Source organism: Ursus americanus, chromosome 10, assembly GCF_024610735.1.
Source record: "Ursus americanus isolate L20-20 chromosome 10, mUrsAme1.1.p, whole genome shotgun sequence".
NCBI classification, from domain to species: domain Eukaryota; kingdom Metazoa; phylum Chordata; class Mammalia; order Carnivora; family Ursidae; genus Ursus; species Ursus americanus.
In genome coordinates, this window is record NC_142136.1 from 19313099 (window position 1) to 19335659 (window position 22561).

Sequence of the window (22561 nt, forward strand, 5' to 3'; positions counted from 1 at the left end):
CCCCTTGGTGTGATACTTCAAAGGTCACTAAGAACCATCATATTTTAGGAAATCCATTACAAAGTTCCAGATCCTTAAGATGAAAATGATAAGAAAGAAAATCAAAGAAAGCAAATGAAATTGTTGGATGCCTTTGGCTGACCTTACATAATGCACACAATACAACAAAATATTACTGGATAGTGTTGAAAATCAGAAGTCATAGACGATGAAGGGAAAATGAGGTAGAACTGACAATAATGTCCACGAGTAAAATGAATGCCACTAAGACCAACCAACTGTGCTGATTAAAATTGTGATAACAATTTGATCCTAGCTTTTTAAAGACAAAGGCAAAAAAGCTAGCATGGATAGTTACATGATTTACCATGCTCATTAATTTCCTATTGTTGCTATAACAAATTACCACAAACTTAATGGTTTAAAATAACATAAATGTATTATTGTCTTATAGTTATGGAGGTCAGAAGTCTGAATGTGTTTTACTAGTCCAGTTTTGGTAGGCCTGCACTCCTTTTGGAGGCTCTAAGAAAGAATCAGTTTCTTTGTCAATTCCAGCTTCTAGAACTGCAATCATTGCTCATGATCCCTGTCTTGGACATCCTTAAAGCTAGAAATGTAGCGTCATCAAATCTCTGTTTCTTTGCATCTGTGTTCATTTCCCTTTCTCCTCTTCTGTGGTCAAATTTCCCTCTGTCTCTCTTTTATAAGGACACATGTGATTACATTTAGGATCCACTGGGATAATGCAGGGTAATCTCCTCATCTAAAGATTCTTAATCACATCTTCAAAATTCCCTCTGCCATATCAGGTAATATGTACTGGCCTTAGGAATTAGAATCTAGATAATCTTTGGGAGCCATTATTCAGCCTATCTACCAAATCTCCAAAAAAAGAATCATTTACTCAAAAAAAAAAAAAAAAGATCCTAACACTGAAATTAAGAACATTTTTGTCATTCCACAAAATGAAGACATAATAGAGAATATGCTGATCCCTAACTTGGAAATCATCCAAAGAGTAAAATCCAAATGATGTCATTGACCTTTTTTCTAAAAATTCACCTTTTGGTACAATGACTACAGAATATCAAATAACAATTTAGTTTTTTGAAAGTCATCCTAAAGGTTTCCATTTTGATACCTTGTTCTCTTTCAGTTTGGCTGAATTCAGAGATGGGTTTTGATGGTATGAATTCTTTACAAAAATAAATGTATGTCTCCTACAATAGAGAAGATCTATATGTACTGTAGTAAGGGAGATGTAAAGGTGTTCTGTCTAGCTATGACCACATACTTTTAACCCTCGAGTGTATGTTTAGTCAAATCTAATGTAGTTATACTTACTTTTTCTAATTTCAAATATAATAGATATTATCCCTCAGGTGTATAAAAAGAAGTTAGTTGTAGTTGTTAGTTGTATACTTAGTATAACATTTTAAAAGCAGGAGGATTATAGAAAAAAAGGACAAAAACATTTATCTAATGAGCTAAAATATGATTAGTTTTATATATTATGAATGCATTACAAATGTAAAGATAATTTTTCTTCCTCTAAAAATCTGACCTCAATGCTCTGGAAAAACAATAAGTGTGGGAAAATGTTGCATTGTATCATTGTGAAAATGGCAGAATGTTCCCAAAGCCTGGGGAAAATAGGAAATATTTAATTCATTTATTATTCTGTTTTCATTTTATGTGGGGTTCTTTGACTTTATATAAGCTATATTCTTCTGTGGTTGATGTGTTAACATGTGTTGGGAGTGATACATCCTAAGGTGAAGGTCTATTTCCCAAAGAAACATCTAAGATAATAATAATTCCACAATTCGGATTTTTCAGGAACCCTATTGAGATGTATTTTCCACATAGATATATTACTGTAGACTCTCTTTTCATTCTCATTTCTCTGCTTTAAATAAAATTAAAATCCCAAATTTTAAATGGCACAATATAGGTGAGTCCCATTCAAGAAAGATTATGCAAAACACCAGTAATTAAAGCCACATTTAAGGGAAGAAAGGGGATGTGTCTTCCATACAAAGATTGACAAATGATGTAAAATTGTATAAGTTCATTCATTAAGTCATCACTGTTCTAGCAACTTGTTATAAAAAGTGAAAATCATAGACAAAGATCCCTCCATTTCTGTAGCTTATATTCTACTCAGTGAGGCAGAGGAAATAAACAAAAAAGTAAATAATATTATGTTATTAAAATAAGTGCCATAAAAGAGAGGGGTCAAGGAATTAGACAAAGAATGAGGAATATGACTTCTGGGTTGAAAATTTAAACACCATGAACCCTGCACCTTCAGGCCATCCAGTTTTAAAGCCATTCCTCTGCCTCTTTGCTCATTTACTTTCAGTTTCTAGAGGAAAAGGAGTTGTGTCCTAAACATTTTTGTATCCCCAATAGGTACCATAGCACCTGATGAGAAACAGACCTTCAATAAATAAGAGTTGATGGATGGAATGGATGAAAATATAGAAACTTATAACTAAAAAATCAAGGTAAGTGATTTTTCAGTTTGCTATTCACCAAGTTTGTTTAGTGAAAATAGCTATATTCTTTCTACATTCTACATTTAAGCAGAGTCCATTATTATTTTTTTCATTGAAATGAAATTTATATAAACTTGAGATTACTTAAATATGTTTAATATATTGGAACAGTTCTGAAAAGGAAGGTACAATTGGCTAGTTCCCTAAGGGTTAGGTGATTATATTTTTACATCAAAGTGTTTTCTGCCATGGTTCATCAAATTAAAAGTCAAGTTCAGTAACTCACAGGAAAATGTGTTCCCTTTCTGAAGCTTATTTCTTTTGAAGTTTTGATAGATAAAAAAAAACATAATTCTTCTTATACCCATTACCAAGTGCCAATTCCATGATATTTGTATTTAGCACATTTTTTCTTTTGGTAAAATACATCAAATAAGAAATTAACAAAAAAAAATTAGCTACTCATATATATTCTACATTGAAGAAAATTTGAATGTTTATCATAACTTCTGGCTAGAATAACTTCCTACTAATAAATGAACCAGTAAAGTATTTTATCTCACAATTGCCAGAAATTTAACCTTTTCTCATTCTGCAAACCACTCCAAACCTGAAATTACATATAGCACACATTTTAGGTAGCACTGTATAATAGAAAGAACATGTAATTTAAACTCAGAAAGCATACTATTCTAATGTTTACTCTGCTACTAATTTCTATTTGAAATTGGGAAAGTTATTTAATATGACTCTGTATTTCTTCAATGTAAAGTGACAATTATGATAATATATTGGGAAGTTTTGTAGACTACGATGCAAACGTGGTTATTTACTATGTTTTAAACTATAATAACACATTTTCTAACTGTACTTCTATAAACTAGTTCAATTTGGAAGCTACTTATATGAACTGCAATATCCTTTTTAAAAAAAGATTTTATTTATTTGAGAGAGAAAGAACGCGCATGAGGAGGGGGAGAGGCAGAGGGAGAAGCAGTCACCCCGTGAGCAGGGAGCCCAATTTGGGGCTCAATCCCAGGATCCTGTGATAATGACCTGAGCTTGAAGGCAGGTGCTTAACCAACTGAGCCACCCAGGTGTCCCTGAACTTCCTAATATCCTAATACACATTTAGTAATTCAATTTTTCTGTATTGTTAAATTAAGTACTCATTGGCCATCCACCCAATTATTAGAAAAATTTACTATTATATTTTCTTCTTTTGTATTTTAACAAATCTTAACACGATGTTCAGATATAATGTTGCCCACAACATAATGATGATAATATATTAGTTAGATAATAGTGAGAATAGTGAGAAGCATATAGATAATAGTGAGAATAGTGAGAAGCATATAGATGATAATATATTAGTTAGATAATAGTGAGAAGCATATACACATACAAGTAATATATTTGAAGGTTTATATACCTAAACAAAGAACTTGCAAATATAGAACTAATGAAAATTAAAATAAAAAGCACTTCTAGTCTCAGGTAAGACATTTATTCTCCTGATCATTGATTTGATTAATTTATTTTTGGGTGGGGAATGGGAGAAACTGAGAAACTCAGTTAACAAACTGAGAAACTTTTTAAGAGGGGATCTAGACAATAATTTCTGATGATCTAAATAGTAAATATATTGGGTTATATTCTCTGAGACTTCATGTGTTAAGAGAAACATCCTTAGTATGCATGCAGAATATTATTTAAAAAATTTGTGATAAAATTTATTTATTTTAGAGAGAGAGAGAAAGAGAGTGAGTGCACATGAGTGGGGGGAGGGGCAGAGGGAGAGAATCTCCAAGTGAGGGGCGCCTGGGTGGCACAGCGGTTAAGCGCCTGCCTTCGGCTCAGGGCGTGATCCCGGCGTTATGGGATCTAGCCCCACATCAGGCTCTTCCACTATGAGCCTGCTTCTTCCTCTCCCACTCCTCCTGCTTGTGTTCCCTCTCTCGCTGGCTGTCTCTATCTCTGTCGAATAAATAAATAAAATCTTTAAAAAAAAAAAAAAAGAATCTCCAAGTGAACTCCCCCTGGGGGCTCTCTTTCATGACTCATGAGATCAGGACTGGAACCCAAACCAAGAGTTGGACACTTAACTGAGTGAGCCACCCAGGTGCCTCAATTTTGCTCATTTGAAAAGATAATAATCCCCTTATGTTATTTTTTCATTTTTATCTTTCCTTTCTGCTATTAGGGATTAATCAGAGAAATTTCACATGTACCTTGTAGATAATGTAAATACAGCTCTATAATAATGTTCCAAAATGGTACTTCCAAGAAATAACAAATATGAGATAGTTACTCAAAATACATTATCACTCTAAAGTGTAACAAAAGATTTTTGTGTGCTGAGTAAACACACACACACACACACACATAGATCTAAAAACAACAACAGGGGGCGCCTGGGTGGCACAGCGGTTAGGCGTCTGCCTTCGGCTCAGGGCGTGATCCCGGCGTTCTGGGATCGAGCCCCACATCAGGCTCCTCCATTATGAGCCTGCTTCTTCTTCTCCCACTCCCCCTGCTTGTGTTCCCTCTCTCTCTGGCTGTTTCTACCTCTGTCAAATAAATAAATAAAATCTTTAAAAATAAAATAAAATAAAATAAAATAAAATAAAATAAAATAAAAACAACAACAACAAAAATCAGATGGAATCTATAAATAGTGATAACAAAAACATTTAGCATGCATTTGTTTGCTTATCAAATGACCACTTCTTCCATCCCACTTATATCTTAATTCTATTTAATCAAAACGCTTGCCCACATTCAATTTGAGTAAATATCCACTTAATGTATTTTATCAGAAACCATATACATTTTTAGCAAATGCTTTAAAGTACTTTCTATTTATCAAGTTCTAAACTGAACTCTGGAGATCAAGAGTATATACAATGGATATGGCTTTCTTCCCCCCTAAGCTGCAGGTTATAGGCACAGGAATTATAGAAGAGAATGCTCTCAGTTCTAAGGTGGCACATGAGTGCTTGAAACTAAGATTTGGGAGGTGATAGAAAATTTCAAAAAAAAAAAAAAAAAAGTTCATCTTGGAAGAAGTAGGCATTAACAAGGTAAGGTAAGGCAAGGAAGAAACCTCCAGGTAGATATGGAGCATGTGCTATGAAAGAGCCAGATGCAATGTAAGTATTATTGTGTTTAGGGGACTGGAAGTAGTTTAATTTTGCTTTTGCACTTGGTAGTGAGTTTAAGTATCAGTAAAAAGTCTTAGTGGAAAATTAAGGTAGTCTGTGTATGGTGAGCAGAATATATGTTCTAAAGGGATTTTCAGTGCCTCAGATCTGGGTACGCATTGTATCTAGAAAATGGAAAATCGTTGCCCTGTTGCAGATACAAAGGCACTGAGTATGTGGAAAATAGTGTGTTTTCTTTCACTTATCTGAGAAAATGCTAATAAAAATAATTTTAGGGATAAATTAATGGAATAATTCACACAACATGGGGTTCAAGTGATATGTTAAAAATACCAAGAAAAATAAGTCAGTATAATTTGTTTTATACTGATTTTTAACATGATAGTTACATATATGACTCTTTAACCTATATTTAAGTGATTTTTTTTTTCTATACAATGTGTGCGTAATACATTTTCACCTGAGTTTTCTATAGTAATTAATCTATATATTTTCTTTGGTAAGAGAATAAAAAAATGTATATTTTATTTTGCATTAACAGCCAGATAATAAAATGCCAGGTTTAATAATTAACACAGGCCTCATTGCTGTATTTTGTATTCTTTCAACTTTCTTTAGATGGTCTGTGTCTCTGCCTTTCTTTCATTTATCTAATTTCATGTTATATTAAACCTTTACTTTACCTTTGATGATTATGACAGCCTTTAGGCCACAAGTCCTTTGTTGATCAGTATGTTTCAGAATTTTCCTTTTCACCTTGTCTTCAGTTTCAGGTTTATTTAAGCTATCTAAAAACAAGCCTCTCATTAATTTGCAATCACATCATAATACAAACAAAAATAATAGCAATTTCCAAAGTACTTTGTAGATTATATAAATCCACTATTTCAGGTTTTTAAAACAACAGAGATTGTTCCAACTGCATTAATAATGAAATAGAAGCTCAGCAATGCCAAGAGTGTAATCTAAATAATCTGATAGAAGAGCAGCTAAAAGGTCTCAAATTCCGTGCTCTAGCAAACATTTAATTTCTGGGTTTAACCTGTGAATGAGCTGATGACATTTTTCTCCAAAGCTCTTTGCTTTCTCAAAAGGTAAATGTTTCAACTATTGAAAACAGAAAATATGTTGCAAGTACTAAAACAGTTACTATTTGAGAAATAATAATATTGTGGAAACAACACATACATACCCTTGTATGTTCTAGTGATATTAAAAAAATAAAAACAGTAAATCAATAGTTATAGCTTATTCCAAATTCATATAAGTACGTTGTTTCAATGCAGATGACTTGAAATGTTATAAAAGTATTAAAGTGTATAAATTCAGTGAATGACTATAAAACTACATCATAAATAAACAGGTTTACAGTGTGTAAAAATAGGAAAGAAAATTTCATCTTTAAGACATTTATTTTAGTATTTCTGAAAATTTTCAAAGTCTAAATTATATAGGATAATCTATAAAATGAGATTCAAGTAAAGTGTTTTAAATTGAATAGTTCCAGTATTTTGAATTATGCTGATAATATATAAAAACTCCAGTAATTTTATAGGTAGGTTCTAGTTCCCACCAACAAAAATAATCCTACACTGTATAATCAACAAAAAACCTGAAATAGGTTTTCATCTCCTGTTGTTTGTAGAAAATTCTCTTATGTTATGTCATATATATATAATTATATATATACTTATGTAGTAATTATGTAGTAATATATATAATTATGTAGTAATTTTTTAATTTTGTGCTTTTTATATTGGAAACTATGTAGTAATTTTTAAATTTTGTGCTTTTTATATTGGAAACTATCATAGAAGATAATAAGATATGTGTCTAGTCTGCGATTATTTTAAAACCAAATTCTGTTTGCAACCAGAGACTAAACAATGGACTTCTAGGGGAATTTTCTTAATGATTCTGTATGTTTCTAAAATCAGATTCTCAAGTCAGGAAAACTGCCTTAAAACAGTCTCTCTAAATACAAAAAAGAACAACCTTTTCTTCAAAACCTCAAGCAAGTTCTTTATTATTGGGATTAATTTCAAGTGATAGATTAATTTCAGGAAATCAAGGGAGTAAGATTTTTTCTTCATAATGGAAAATTATCATCTTGTTCACTTACCTCACCATCTGTCCTGTTTCGACCTACTCTGTTGGTCATTTGGGCTCGGTTGAGAATCTTTCAGAAGGCATCATAGTTGTATCCAGATGGGGGTCAGCTTGAAAATCCCAACTGCAGCTGTGTTCAAACAGACTATGACACATATTGTCGATAAATCCCCTCTTTTATAAATTCCATGGCATTTTTATGATTCTGATTAGAGCAGCTGCTTTTTGGCTTATACTTTCACGAAAGTTTCACATTGTTACAAATGAAAATTATCATTCTAAAGTTCTAAATGCTTTTAAAAAGCAGGCATTTTAATTTCTACACTGATGGCTTCCAAAGTTTTTGTTAAACATGTGCATCTTATATCATTTGTTTTATAAATTTGATAGTTGTAAGTTAACAAAACATGAAATGTTTTCATTACTATGTGAAATTCAAATCTAAGAATATGGATCCCATTTAAAACATTCATTTGGTTTCCGAATGTTTACTTAATATTTATTGATGACCTCCTTCTGTTGTGAAATTGATTCCAAATAATAAACTATATTATTTCATTATCACTTAATTGTGATAATCAATCAACAAATATTTATTGAATGTGTCATAGATATTTAACACTATCTTAAGTATATAGTTAAGTTAAAGGTCTCATATTATTTGTAACCTCTTAGAGAGACAAAAGTAACAACAATGAAACAAAGGAAAATAAGTCTAAGCAGTATTAAGTTCTAAATTATGTGGTAAAAAGAGTAGAAGTAATTATGACAAAGTATGATGACGTATCTTCTCAAAATTTCTTTCACATATGTGTCTTTTTAAATCTTGCCATATTTGTTTCATTATTTTTGGTTAACAGTTGTCTTCCTTGATAAATTATATTCTTTATTAGGATGAGACATTTCCCATTTTGTTGTGGCAAATGTCACAAATGATCCAGAAGACCTGAATGTACATCATGCCTTCAACTGCTTTTATTAGAATTGTAGAGGATAATGGCAGAATGGCCATGGAAATGAGCATTAAAGAAAATAAGACACACGAGGAGTAAGGGAACAGTCTTTGCACAGTCTGAAAATAAAGAAGCAAACACAGACAGATTGGCCGTGAATGTTAAAGCAAGGATCGGATACTAAAATGAATGGGGGAGTTACTGTCACAAAAATGAGAATGTATATATCCAAGATAGAGTCAGAATTCGAGCAGGTCAAAAACATTAAGATATTACATGAGCACTTAAGAATGAAGAGCATAAAATTAATCTGTAGTGTATCTAACCTCTGCTTTACTTCTTACCAGTATTTAGAAAGTCAGTTGCCTTTTTGGACATACGTGTGCCCATTTCTAAATATGATTAAAATATTCTTTATCAAATGGGTGTGTTGTGAAGATTAAATATGATATGAATGTAATTGAGAAGGCACATAGACAAATTTTGCAGAAGCATACAGTGCATGTTACCCAGAAATAAACAAGTAAATTGCACATTACAGTAAGATAAAAGACACTTCCATGAAAGTCATTGAGAGTTAAACAAAAAAGAAAGTCCCTGTGATCAACATGCCCATGAGGAATGCACTGAATAAACCAGTGCATAACACATGATGGTTGCTTAATAAATATTTGTTAAATAAGAGTTGAGCAAGTGCATAATAGGGACTGATTACCATAAGTCTTTATAAGAAATAGAATATTATTTGGCTTCAGATCACTCCAGATTATTTGGGAATATTGAGAGTATACAGAGGTTTATTTCTTTTATTTGCTTTGTTTTGGATTATTCAGATATATAAATATGTCTTGGGAAGATTATTAATTGGTAGGCAGGGTACCCCAAATACCTCCTAGAACATATCTGTCTCATTGCACTATATATTAGGGCTCATATGCTATAAGTGGTTTTCCATTTCTTTTTTTTTTTTTTAAAGATTTTATTTATTTATTCGACAGAGATAGAGACAGCCAGCGAGAGAGGGAACACAAGCAGGGGGAGTGGGAGAGGAAGAAGCAGGCTCATAGCAGAGGAGCCTGATGTGGGGCTCGATCCCAGAACTCCGGGATCACGCCCTGAGCCAAAGGCAGACGCCCAACCACTGTGCCACCCAGGCGCCCCTGGTTTTCCATTTCTTAACTGAATGCAGATTGGGTCTCCACATTAAATTTTCAAAATTTGTTGAGGGATGCACGCGAAAAGTGATGTCCAGATGAGACATAGGTTATTCCAGTTTAACTGTTTGATTTAAAAAAAAAAAAAAGTGGAAGATGGATTGCATTTTGTAGACAAAAGTTTATTGTTTCCCAAACCTGAAATGGCCCTAGCAATTAACATTCCTGTTTCCAGGTGGGTAGAAGATGTAGATTTGTAAGGCAAGAGATAGATGGACATCAAATCAGACTTGAAAGACCTCCATAGTACCTACACACTTTTAGGGTATGTTTTCTAAAAATTTGCATGCCAGAGAGTGTGCTATATATCTACATATCAGATATTGCATTGGTAAACTCTGAATTTCACAAAGACCCAAAGTCACCTAGACAGGAGGCCCTGTGATGACAAAGGCAGAGATTGGAGTGATGGATCCATAATCCAAAGAATGCCAAGGATTGCTGGCAATGCTGAAAACTAAGAAAAAAGCATGAAACAGATTCTCCCCTAGAGCCTTCTGAAAGAGCATGGCCCTGTGGACACTTTGATTTCAGACTTCTAGCCTCCAAAATTATGAAAGACTAAATTTTTGTTATTTAAGCCTCACAGTCAGTGGTACTTTGTTATAGCAACTCTAGTAAACTGATACCCTTACCAACTCCTATTATTTCTTACTTGGACAACAAATTCCTTGCTGCTGAGTTAACTGTTCCTTTTCATTCTGTACAACAGCACAATCCAGTATAACTTTCTGCAGTGATGAAAATGTATGTATGCACTGTCCAGTGTGGTAGCCAACAGCCACATATGGCTATTGAACAGGTGTAAATTGCTACTGCAATTTTCTTGGCCAACATAGCTGCTGTTATTGGAAAGAAGAGTTCTAAACAATGTAATCATATCAATAACTAAATTTAATTATCTCTTCTTATGCCATGTCATGCCATCTATTTTCCCTTAAGATAAAGAATAAGGCATTTAACATAGCCAGAGAGACTCCTCAAGCATTTCTAACAGATATTTCTCCTTGCCAAGTATTAATCCACTTTACTCTCCACCTAGCAGCACACCATGGTCCATTGCACTTCAAGATCTTTGCCCATCAATACTTGTAATTTTATCTCTTCCATGTGATAATTTGGTCCTGTTTAAACTTTGGATATTAATTTATTGTCTCTACCCTGAGATGGCAAACTACAATACGCTACCACTTATAATATGCTACCATGTACCACCCTCTTTTGTTGTACTTATCAGAGTTAAATTCATCTGTGTGTGATTATATGTTGTCAGCTTCCTCACTAAATATTAAACCTCATGAAACTGAAAACATTTATGATTCTCGGTCCATCATTAAAAATGACAACATGCCTGGCAGATGGTAGGCACTTAAGCTATTATTTGGAAGAATGAAAGATGAAGTCACCTTGACTTCGACATGGATTTTTAATCAATAAATTGTACCACTTCGTTGCATTATCCAAACTTTAAATTCTAGAGGCCTCTTGCTCATGTTTAAAACAGAATTTAAGTCATCTAGTACTGACTCATCATTTTTAAAAGTCTATGCAAATATAGAAAAAACACTCTCAATAGCATTGGAAGCTAAAAATCATAAGCAATTAATACCAAAATCTGGGATAGATTGATACTAATTAAAAAGCAGATGGAATGGGATTGAGATAAAACCAACCTAGGCTTTTGCTTTTGCTATACATAGGCTTTACTCTATGAAAGAGAGACTATACTAAATAGATAAGATGGTACTTCATGCCTCTTCTACCATCTGTCCACTGACTCTGATATCCAGTCTACCTTCTATGTAGAAAACTTGGCCTCCTTCATTACTTTGTGATGCAGAGACTACTTTCTTTACCACCTCAAATGATACCAGACTATTTGATAACAAAAATATTTTTGTAACAAAAGAAAATAACTTCACTTACTCAGTTAATGCAAAACTGATTAAAACACTGTATTAGGAAAATGTATAGTAGTAAAAGTTGCAGTGTGTGATTATAGGAATATTTTGAGGAAAGGACATTTGGTGGCCTATGATATAAGAGTTATAACAGGTGCAGAGTTATAACAAGCAGCAGTAGAAGCTATGTATCAATATTTTCTACATGTTCCTCTTATATAGAATAAAAATGACCCATGGAGTAAGGATAGAAAAAAGACATAAGTCAATGGAACTGTAGTTGATATAGGTATATAATAAGCAGCAAACTAGGAGATATTCAAATCTGTCAAGGTGAGAATGTGATTTAAGTAATAGACCAAACATGGATCTGAGTTGCTCCTACTTCATTGATTTAAATGTCCAAGTCACATGCAACATGAATTTTATGATACAAAGAGTTTAGTAGTTTTCCTTTCCCACATGCATCTTCTACCTTGCACATATTTGTCAATTTTTGTAATCCTGGCCTTACATTACTGTCTTGCATTATATACTATATAATTCAAAATGAACTGTGGTATAAACACTTGGACATATATCACCATTTCACAGAATTAGTAATGATGTTAGAAGAAAGTTAATTAGAAAGATATAACGCAAAAACAGAAAAAATGTAATGCATAAAAGGGAAAAGTATATTAATGTGGAGAATCAGAAGAAGCAGATACTTATAAAGTAGAATCATTTGGATGCAGGATCAAATTTCAGGAGACTGTCATAATTCAGGTCACTATAAAAGAATTTTGTCTCCGTAAAGAGATAATAAGCTAAGAAAGCAAAATGAGGAAGGGATGGGGAAGGTTTGCAGGTGAACTGAGGCATAGTGGTCGTTATTGGAAACACTAGAACTGAGAATACTAGTCTTTGGGCAGAAGAGAACTGATTCCGCAGAAAAATCAAATCAGTAATATGGAAGGCAAACTTGAATAGTATTCCCAGAATACAGAAGCAAAGTGCAAAGGGACAAACATGATGAGAAAGAAAATGATGTACAAGAACAGAAAACAGGACCCAACATATAGAAAAATTTGTATTTTGAGGGCGAACTGAAAAAAAAATCAAATTCACAATGTGCTTGGATTGAATCTTTCTCGTATGAAAATTGTTTGTAAACTATGTATCAGATCGCTACAGTGCAAGCAACAATAATAATCAAAAGGCCAATAAAATAGACATACTCTAAAAGTACAACTGGATGATAACCACAAAAAAATATCAGGTACAGAAAATTCCATGCAGAAAGATAAAATTTAGGTTAATCCGAGACTGTGCTGCAAGACCAAATTCTAGTAAAAATGGAATTTTGAGGGATTATTTTACAGTTTGGAGAACCAGTTTTGTGATTCCTCAACTTATTTTGCTTATTCAATTGTAAAAGTAACTAAAATATATTTTTATTCATGAAAAGGCTTATAAAATAGACGTCCCCTGAAGCAGTATTGACAAAAATATCCTTAAAGATGGATTCTAATTAAATGAAATACCTATCGTTTACTGAATAGTAAATGTTAATAACAGTTCTAAGAACTTTACATGCATTGATGTGGTGCATATGACAGCTGTTAAGAGTAAGTTACTATTCTTATCCTCATTTTATAGATTAAGAAACAAAGACATAGTGGTTTAGTAGGTTTCCCAAGGCTACACGCTTGGTAAATGATGAAGATTGCATTTGAATTCAGACACTTTCAGTCTAGAGCTGGTGACATTAGCATCATGTTATCCTACTACACTGATTAAAATTAGATAAAGAGCTTAAAAGTGGGTGATGGGAAATATTAATGAAAAGAATGGGTGGTAAAAACTTGAAGACTAGTTACATCAAATAATTCCGTACTATGTTTATACAAATGTTTATTAGAACTGAATGCAAAAATAGTTAATGTAGGATTGTTTTTATTTGTGATTCCCTTTTCCACTTTTTCTTCATATACTATAATCCAATTCTTTAAGTGCAAAATTGTTTGAGAGTTTTATGAGGTACAATCAGAAGTGGAGGGAATAGATAACAGGTAAAAAGCAGTTTAGGGGAAAGAAAAAAAATTTGAAGGCACTTTTTGGTTTTGTATATGAAAGGAGAAGTACTGGCTGCCTGGGTGGCTCAGTCAGTTAAGCATCTGCCTTTGGCTCAGGTCATGATCCCAGGGTCCTGGGATGGAGCCTCACATTAGGCTCCCTGCTCAGCAGGGAGTCTGCTTCTCCCTCTCCCGCTGCCACTCCCCCTGCTGTGCTCTCTCATTCCCTGTCAAGTAAATAAATAAAATCTTTCAAAAAACTAAATTAAAGAAATAAAAGGATAAGTATAAAAGAAATTTGATGGGATACAGAATGTTGATGAGAAAAAAAGATAATTTTAATAACTGTCATAGGATATGCATTTCTCCCTCACATTTTGTGTATGATTATGCATGTGAAACAAAACTAAATAACTTGATTTATTTTACTATATTTTGGTGTACAGAATATCTTTGGATGTGAGATCTCCTGAGGATATGTTATAAACCTCAGAGTAACCACTACAAAAATACAAATGCAAATTAAAGATCTATTTAAGAAAACATTCAAATAGTGAAAAACAGACTGCAAAGGGAGGTCAGAGAAACAACAAAGAAAAAACAGAGGAGAAAATTTGAAAACATGCTAAAATAGTAACCCAGTCATATCAGTAATTACACATATATATGTATGCATTATTACATACATATAATAATCAAAGACAGATTTTTAGAATGTATAAATAACAAAGCCCAATTTTATGTGGTTTATAGAGGTATACTTTAAATACAATTTCACTTTTGAACACTTTTATTGCAAACTCCATGCAATTATTTGGAGAGTTTTCCGTTTATTCTGCGCTCTGATTCAGCTTATATTACAAACTTAAAATTGGTAAAACTATAATCTGTCTTTACCTTATAATGATTACAGTACGAGCTTACACAATAAAGCTCCAAGACTGTGTTATAATTTTAGTCTTAGTCAATTATATGTTTTTTTAAAAAATAAGAAGAATGTGTCAAAAAAGAAAAGTTTTTGGACTTACACATATATTTACTGTTTCTCATGTTCTTTGTTCTGTTATGGGAACTTAGGAAGCCATCTGGTATCATTTCCCTTTCAGCTGGAACAATTTTCTTTAGCTTTGTTTTAGTTCAGTTCTTCTGGCAACATTCTTTTTGTTCTCTTTCTATCTAAAATGTCTTTATTTTGCCTTCAGTCATGATTTATATTATCACTGAAATTAGAATTTGGGGCTGACATCTTTTTTTTTCTTCATCAGTTTAAAAATGTCCACTCTTCTTGTCTTCATCATTTTTGATTGATTAATTGGATTGTTGTTTCATTGTATGTTATATGTCATTTTCCTTTTGCTGCTATCACAATTTGCTTTTTATATCTGACTTTAAATAAGGTGACTGTAGGGTGCGTGGGTGTGGCCTTTAGGTTTATTTGCATGTTTTGTTTTGTTTTTTTAACATTTATCAACAAATCCTAAGAATCTGGGAAACTTTCAGCCATGACATCTTTTAAGTATTTTTTCCCCCTGTCATATCCTCTCTTTCTGTCATTCTAGTTCCATGCACTTTTGACCTTGTGATGCCATTTAACATGTCCTTGAGGCTCCAGGAATTATTATTTGAAATATTGTTTCTTTTTGTTCTTCATGTTGGATTATTTCTGTTTTTCTACCAACAAATTCACTTACTCTTCTGCCCTGCTCATTTGTCTGAGTCCACCCAGTAAATTTTTAATTTCAGAAATTCTGTTTCTCACTTCTAGGGTTTCCATTTCTTCTTCTTAATATTATTAATGTTTGAGAAAAAATATAGGGTACTTAATTTGATTCAAGGAGAGAAAATTCTGAATTTCAATATTCCTATTTTTTTTTTAATGAAAGACATTGAAACACTCATTGAATTATGGTTCCAGGGGCATCTGGGTGGCTCAGTTGATTAAGCGTCTTCCTTTGGCTTAGGTCATGATCCCAGGGTCCTGGGATGGAGCCCTGCTTCAGGCTCCCTGCACAGTGGGGAGTCTTCTTCTCCCTCTCCCCCTGCCCCTGCTCTCTTGCTCTCTCTCCCTCACTCTCGTGCGTATGTTCTCTCTAATAAAGAAATAAAATCATAAAAAAGAAATATGATTCCAGTAAAGATTACGAATGGATGCTTTTATACATTCATTTTTAAAAGAATATTGGCAAGATAAGAAAGTCCTTAGCTGGGCGCCTGGGTAGCGCAGTCGTTAAGCGTCTGCCTTCGGCTCAGGGCGTGATCCTGGCGTTGCGGGATCGAGTCCCACATCGGGCTCCTCGGCTGGGAGCCTGCTTCTTCCTCTCCCTCTCCCCTGCTGTGTTCCCTCTCTCACTGGCTTTCTCTCTGTCACATAAATAAATAAAATCTTAAAAAAAAAAAAAAGTCCTTAGCTACATGGTTTGGCTCACTAACAACTTGAGTATTAAATTTTTAATCTAAATTTTGAATCTGATTTTAATAAGGTATTTATAAATATACATTCATATCTTTAATCCAGTTATGATTGTCTTCTGTAATCTCTTTCAATTCCAGCCTACCGAATACATAATGAAAGTGAAATGCATGCAGTATTTAGTAAATCATCATCATAAGACAATTTCATATTTGGATTCAATGACTTGTAGAAATGTTATCCTTCAGTAGAGCAGAAAATAATCCTTTCATGATTTGAAGCAACATTCTGTTAACAGTTTTGTGCACACACACACACAATTTCTGTGGGCTGAAAATGTAGAAAGTTCTTTATAGCAGGGCTACCAAGAGTTCTACATAAGTGATTATGAATTAAATTTCTTAAGCATCACTGAGCAAGGAATTATTTTTCAGGAACATTTAATGGATCCTGTATTTATGTAAAAAGTTTCCCTTTGAGGAAAACTAGTCTATAAACATTTCTCTTCTTGCTTATACTTAAAATTATATAAAACATATTTTAGAGGTGCATGAGTGGCTCAGTCAGTTAAGCCTCCTGCTCTTGATTTCTGCTCAGGTCATGATCTCAGGGTCCTGGGATTGAGCCCCACCTTGGCTCTGTGCTCAGCTGGGAGTCTGCTTGAGATTCTCTCCATTTCCCTTTGCTCCTCCCCTACTTGTGCTCTCTCTCTGAAATATATACATAAATAAATCTTCTAAATATTTTTTAATTCACTTTCTGAAACACTACCAATGGTTTAAAAACAAACCTTTCAATGATGACTGATATTTTGTTGTTTTTATTCTGGTTTTGTGGATATCTTAGCTCTTTGAAATGTATGAATACTTAATTTTAGCTCATATTCTGAAAGCAAAACACTTGACATTCAATAGCTTCTAGAATCTAGGATAAGACAGCCTTTCAAAATATTCCATGAATAACATTTGACATTTTAAAGAACACTGACAAAATACCCTCTTTCAGCTTTTAGACATTGCATTGTGAGGGCATGATGCCTAACACTGTTGCAACCATCTTGTGATAATGAGGGTGGTAAGAATAGGGTGGTGAAGAGAGAGGAGAGAGGGAGAGAAACAGGACAGATACAGCTGTTCATTTTCTTATTCATAAATAAGGTCAAGAGGCTTGTATATAACCAAAATTTTTTCCTCAGGACTGTCGCAAATATCTGATAATCTTACTATAGGACTCGCAAGGTGCTTTTTGTTTGTTTATTTGAAAAACTCTGAGCCACTTCATTGTGCTGTGGGCTGTGGTATCTAAATAATTGCCTCTCTAAACTCATCAGCAAAAAAAATGGTTTCTGAAAACCAACTTTATTTTTATTATTATTATGAGAGTAAAATGGAAGGTTCCATGCCTTGCACTATTACATTTTTACTGTACTTAACTTCTGCATACTGAACAGTACAATGATCTTATTTTCATTTTTCTCTTTAACCATCTAAGTCATTTGCACAAGTAATATTATCAGCATAATTTTTTTCAGTAGCATGTGGTTTATTTGATTTATGAAGATTATATATTTCTTACATCTTTATAGCCTTAAATGCACAATTAAAGGAAACCATATATGACTTTTAGATTTCTCAGTGTTCATATCTTAGATTGAGGATTTTTCATTATGTCAGTGTGATATTAACAGTACATTTAGTCTTGTCCTTATTAAAATTGACAAAGTTTTTAAAAAATTTTTTTAACCCTAAATCCTCATACACAGTATTGGCAAGGAAAAATGTGCAAGAATTACAATGCTATATTCATTCAAATCATCTCCATTCTTAGATCTTTCTAGCTCAACGCGATATCCTGCAGGATTTGACATCTCAGTGGAGCAAAGGACTGCATTCATCAGTAGGATGAGAATTCATCCTGTATTCGTCGGTAGGATATGAAAACTGGAAATTGTAATCAATTAATTACACTTTACTATGGTTAGCCACTTTGCAGTTCTAGAGGGTTTGAATGATAATTTACAGGTCGGTATACATAGCATTATGATAAAGCAGTGGATAATGACACTAATGTTATGTAGGGAAAGCAGAAGGAATTACCACTTGCATTGGAAGCAAAAATCAAAATACGCAATGAGTTTCGGCTCAGAGTTTATAGTTGCTTTTTTTCTTCTTGAAGAATCTGAACTGTTCTTCTACATAGGAAAATCAAATTTCAGTAGTCTTTTTTTTAAATTTCATATAATTAAAATGTTAAAAAAAACCATATTTGAAATGATAAAATGTGGAAGAATACCAAAGCACGGTGAAAATTGTTATCTGTTTACTACAGACTTTGCTTTGGCATCTTGTGGGCATAAATTAACTAATCTGCTTTCAGGAAAATTACAAAAGGGTTAGATTATATTACATTCACGATACACACAAAATATAGTAGGTATAATGTTCAAACTCACTTAGTCACTGCTCCTAACCCCCCTCCCCCCATAAACTTGCATCAGCTTTTCCTAACCTTTGGTATGGTCTCTTGGAAAACCCCTTGTTTCATTCCTTGGACTTAACATTCAGTGTTTTTTATTTGGCTGAGAACCAGGTCTTTTTCCATGAATAAAATACAAAAGGCCACAACGACTTTTTCTGAGAAACTATTCTGACCAGGTATTAGAATGTCAGACTATTATACATTGGGTCTGGGGAAATTGAGAAACTGCTAACCTAGTTGCCTTATCTTTGATGCTATGTGTAACTTAGAATGCCCAGATTCAAGTTTTCTCAAGTCAAATTACATATAAAATTAAAGGCTTTATCAAGCAATCTCCTTAAGGCATATTCTTTTAAAATTATCTATTTTATATAATAAAACATGTAAAAATTTACTAATTTGTACAACTTAAAAAGTTTTATTTTATTTTTTTATTTTTGAGAAACAGCACATGGTGCACGCACGCGGAGTCGGGGGTGGAGGGCAGAGGGAGAGGGAGAGTAAGAATCCCAAGCAGGTTCCACACCAAGCACAGAGCCCAATGCAGGGCTGGATCCCATGACACAGAGATCATGATCCCAGCCGAAATCAAGAGCTGGACGCTTAACTGAGTGAGCCACCCAGACGCCCCCAATTTCAAAAGTTTTAAAAAATATATATAGTCATGCAACCATTGCTACAATTATACATCACTGTAATTAGACCATTTCCATCAAGTTAAAATGTCTACTCCTGCTTCTTTGCAGCCATGTCTCTCCTAATTCTGCCCCCTCAAATCTGACATAGAAGCTGCCTTTCCCAGAATGTCATAAAAATCCAATTAAATGACTTGGAGTCTTTCATATCTAAATTATTTTACTTATCGTAATGTTTTTGAGATTCATCCATGTATCAGGAGTTCATTCTTTTTTATTGCTGAGTACTATGCCATTGAATGGAGGAACCAGTCTTTTTAGCCATTTGTCAAGTGTTAGACATTTGGTTTATTCCAGATTCTGGATATTATAAACAATATTTTAATTCATATTATGATCACCAGAAATATTTAGCTGTAGTTTTTGTTTGGTTTTCTTGATGATATCTTTCTACACATGATGTGTTACTCTGTCAGGGTAATATCAAGGTAATATTACTTTAATAGAAAGATTTGGAAATTAGTTCTACCCCATCTATTATCAGGAAGAATTTTGCAGAACTGGTACTATTTCTTTATTAAATAGTTAGTAGAATTCATTGCTGAGGTCATCTACAACTGCAGTTTTATTTATAGGAAATATTTTAGGTGTGCATTGAATTTCTTTAATTGATATTTAAAAATATGCATATCTGTTTTTCTTGATTGAATTTAGGTGAGTTCCTTGCAGAGTATAAAATTTTATATTGCTATTTCATAAATATCTAACAGAAAGTGTTTGGGCCTTTGAAGTGTTACATTTGTTTATTCTTTTTCTTAAGATATAGAGTGTCTGCCATACATCAGTAATCAGATTTCTTTCTTTTTTTAAGAATTTATTTAAAAGAAAGAGAGGGGGAGAGCGAGCGAGCATGCATGAGTGGTGGTGGGAGGGGAGCAGAGGGAGAGGGAGAAGCAGACTCCCGGCTGAGCAGGGAGCCCGACATGAGACTCCATCCCAGGACCCCAAGATCATGACCTGAGCCAAAGGCAAACACTCAGCTGACTGAGCCACCCAGGTGCCCCAGTAATCAGATTTTTTAACCGCACACAATAGAGCTGTTTCCTTTGGAGTATGCTCTCAGTATTTAAGTTCAAAGTATCATTTCCTTTAAACCAGATAATAACTATAATTTGTATTTATGATCCTGAGACAGAATACAGTTTTGACAACCTTCAGTCTTCTCTTATCTTACAATACTTTGAAGCTTTTGAAATATATCAGCCAGTTACATAGAATGCACTTCAATTTGGCTTTTTCTGATGACCTTCTCATTATTAAATTGAAGCTATACATTATTAAGAAGGATACTTATGGAAGTTGTGTTACCTCATTGGTAGCACATACCTCATATTAGGGGGTACATTATGGCTATATATGTTAGAAGTGATACTAACCTTGCTCATTTGCTTAAGGTGGTGTCTGCCACAATATGAACTTTCTATTTTTTCCCTTAGAACTTATCAAATGCAGTTGAGGAGATATTTTGACACTATGTAAATACTTTGTTTCTGTTTAAACATTCACCTTCTAAATTTATCATCCATCAGTGCCCGTAGCAATTATTCCTGGGTTATTCTAATGGTGGTGTTCTACTTTCTTTTACATCTATAGACCAAAATTCTTCGGTAAAAAAAGAGTTGTCTCTTCTTTGTATATTTATTTATTAAATTATTTCTTTGTACAATTATGAATTCACATTTTTGGCTCTTTCAGTTTGATTCTTATGACATTTTTATTATTTATTTGTTTGTTGAGCATTCTCTTGCATAAAGTACAGTGTGTTTGTAAAATTCTTTCTGTCTTTAGACTTATAATATTTACCCAAGCCAGTTCCTGTCTTCCCCACCCCTTTCAGTGTGGTTATGTGATTCATTTGTAATACAGTTAGATTCAGTTGTCATAGTCCACATTTCCTTACCCCCCACCAACATCCTGGTAGATTTAAAAATTTTTTCCATTCAGTAAAACTTACATTCTGTGGTGTACAGTTCTATGGTTCTCAAAAAATGCAAATAGTTGTTTATACGCAACAATTGTTCCATACAAAATGTAACATTATCCACAAAATTGTCTCATAATACACCTTTATATTAAAACCATCTCATTTGTTGTGTGATATATGTCATTAATTTTAAGAAATTTGTAGCCATTGTTTTTTCAGATGTCTCTTGCACCCCATTCTCTCTCTCTCTCCTTCTCAAATTCAAATTACTTATATTGGATGGATTGATAATATCCCATAACTTTTGGATAATCTTTTCTTACATTTTTTCATTCACTTTTCTCTTTGTGTTTCTGTTTGAATAATTTATATTGACTTATCTTCAGGTTCACTGAATCTTTCCTCAACTGTGTTTAAAATAAAGATGCACACATCTGTAGCATTTCTTGTTTCTTTTACTCCATATATTATTTTTAGCATTTCCATTTCATTGTTTCTAACAATTTCTATTGTCCATTTAAGTTTGCATATTGAACCACCTTTTCCAATAGAGCATTTAACAAAATATTAATAATAGTAAGACAATATTAATAATAGTTATAGTTTTTGTCACACAATTACTATAACTTTGTCATAATTAAGTATGGTTCTGATGATTGCCTCATCACTTCAGAGTGGGTCTTTCTTTGCCTTTTCATATGCCTTGCAATTTTCTTGAATCCAGGCATCCTGTCAGGACAGTAGAAATGAGTTGAAAAGCTTTTATGCCCCACAATGGTCATGGCTTTCCTTCTGATAGGGCTTTATTGTAGGTGTTTGAGATAATCTAGGTTTAGAAATTGGAGTAGGTCTGAAGGTTATTGTTGCTATGGCTACCACCACTATGCCCTAGGTTGAATGTCTGTTCTTAAAAAAATAAAATGTATCCTTAGGTGTCAAATGTTCTTACTTTTGAAACTGAAAAAAAAATACAGTTGCTTTTTAATGTCAATAATGTATTTAATAATCCAAAGATTATTTTCTTCTTAAGAAAAACCAAGCCTAAATCTCAGTAAACATATTTGCTTTAAATAAGGAAGCATAACCTTACAACATGCCTTTTCATGGTAAATGTTCAGTTATTTACTTGAAATGCATTAAAAAATCTCTATA

The 22561-nt window shown here is 33.2% G+C and overlaps 1 long non-coding RNA gene across 1 annotated transcript in view; it reads left to right on the forward strand.

Moving 5' to 3' along the window:
• LOC148109336 (uncharacterized) overlaps positions 1–22561 on the forward strand; it is a 442778-nt gene that overhangs the window by 270450 nt on the left and 149767 nt on the right. The window contains exon 3 of the long non-coding RNA XR_015725912.1: positions 2419–2513. This is a non-coding gene — a long non-coding RNA (uncharacterized LOC148109336). The remainder of the gene's footprint in view (positions 1–2418; positions 2514–22561) is intronic.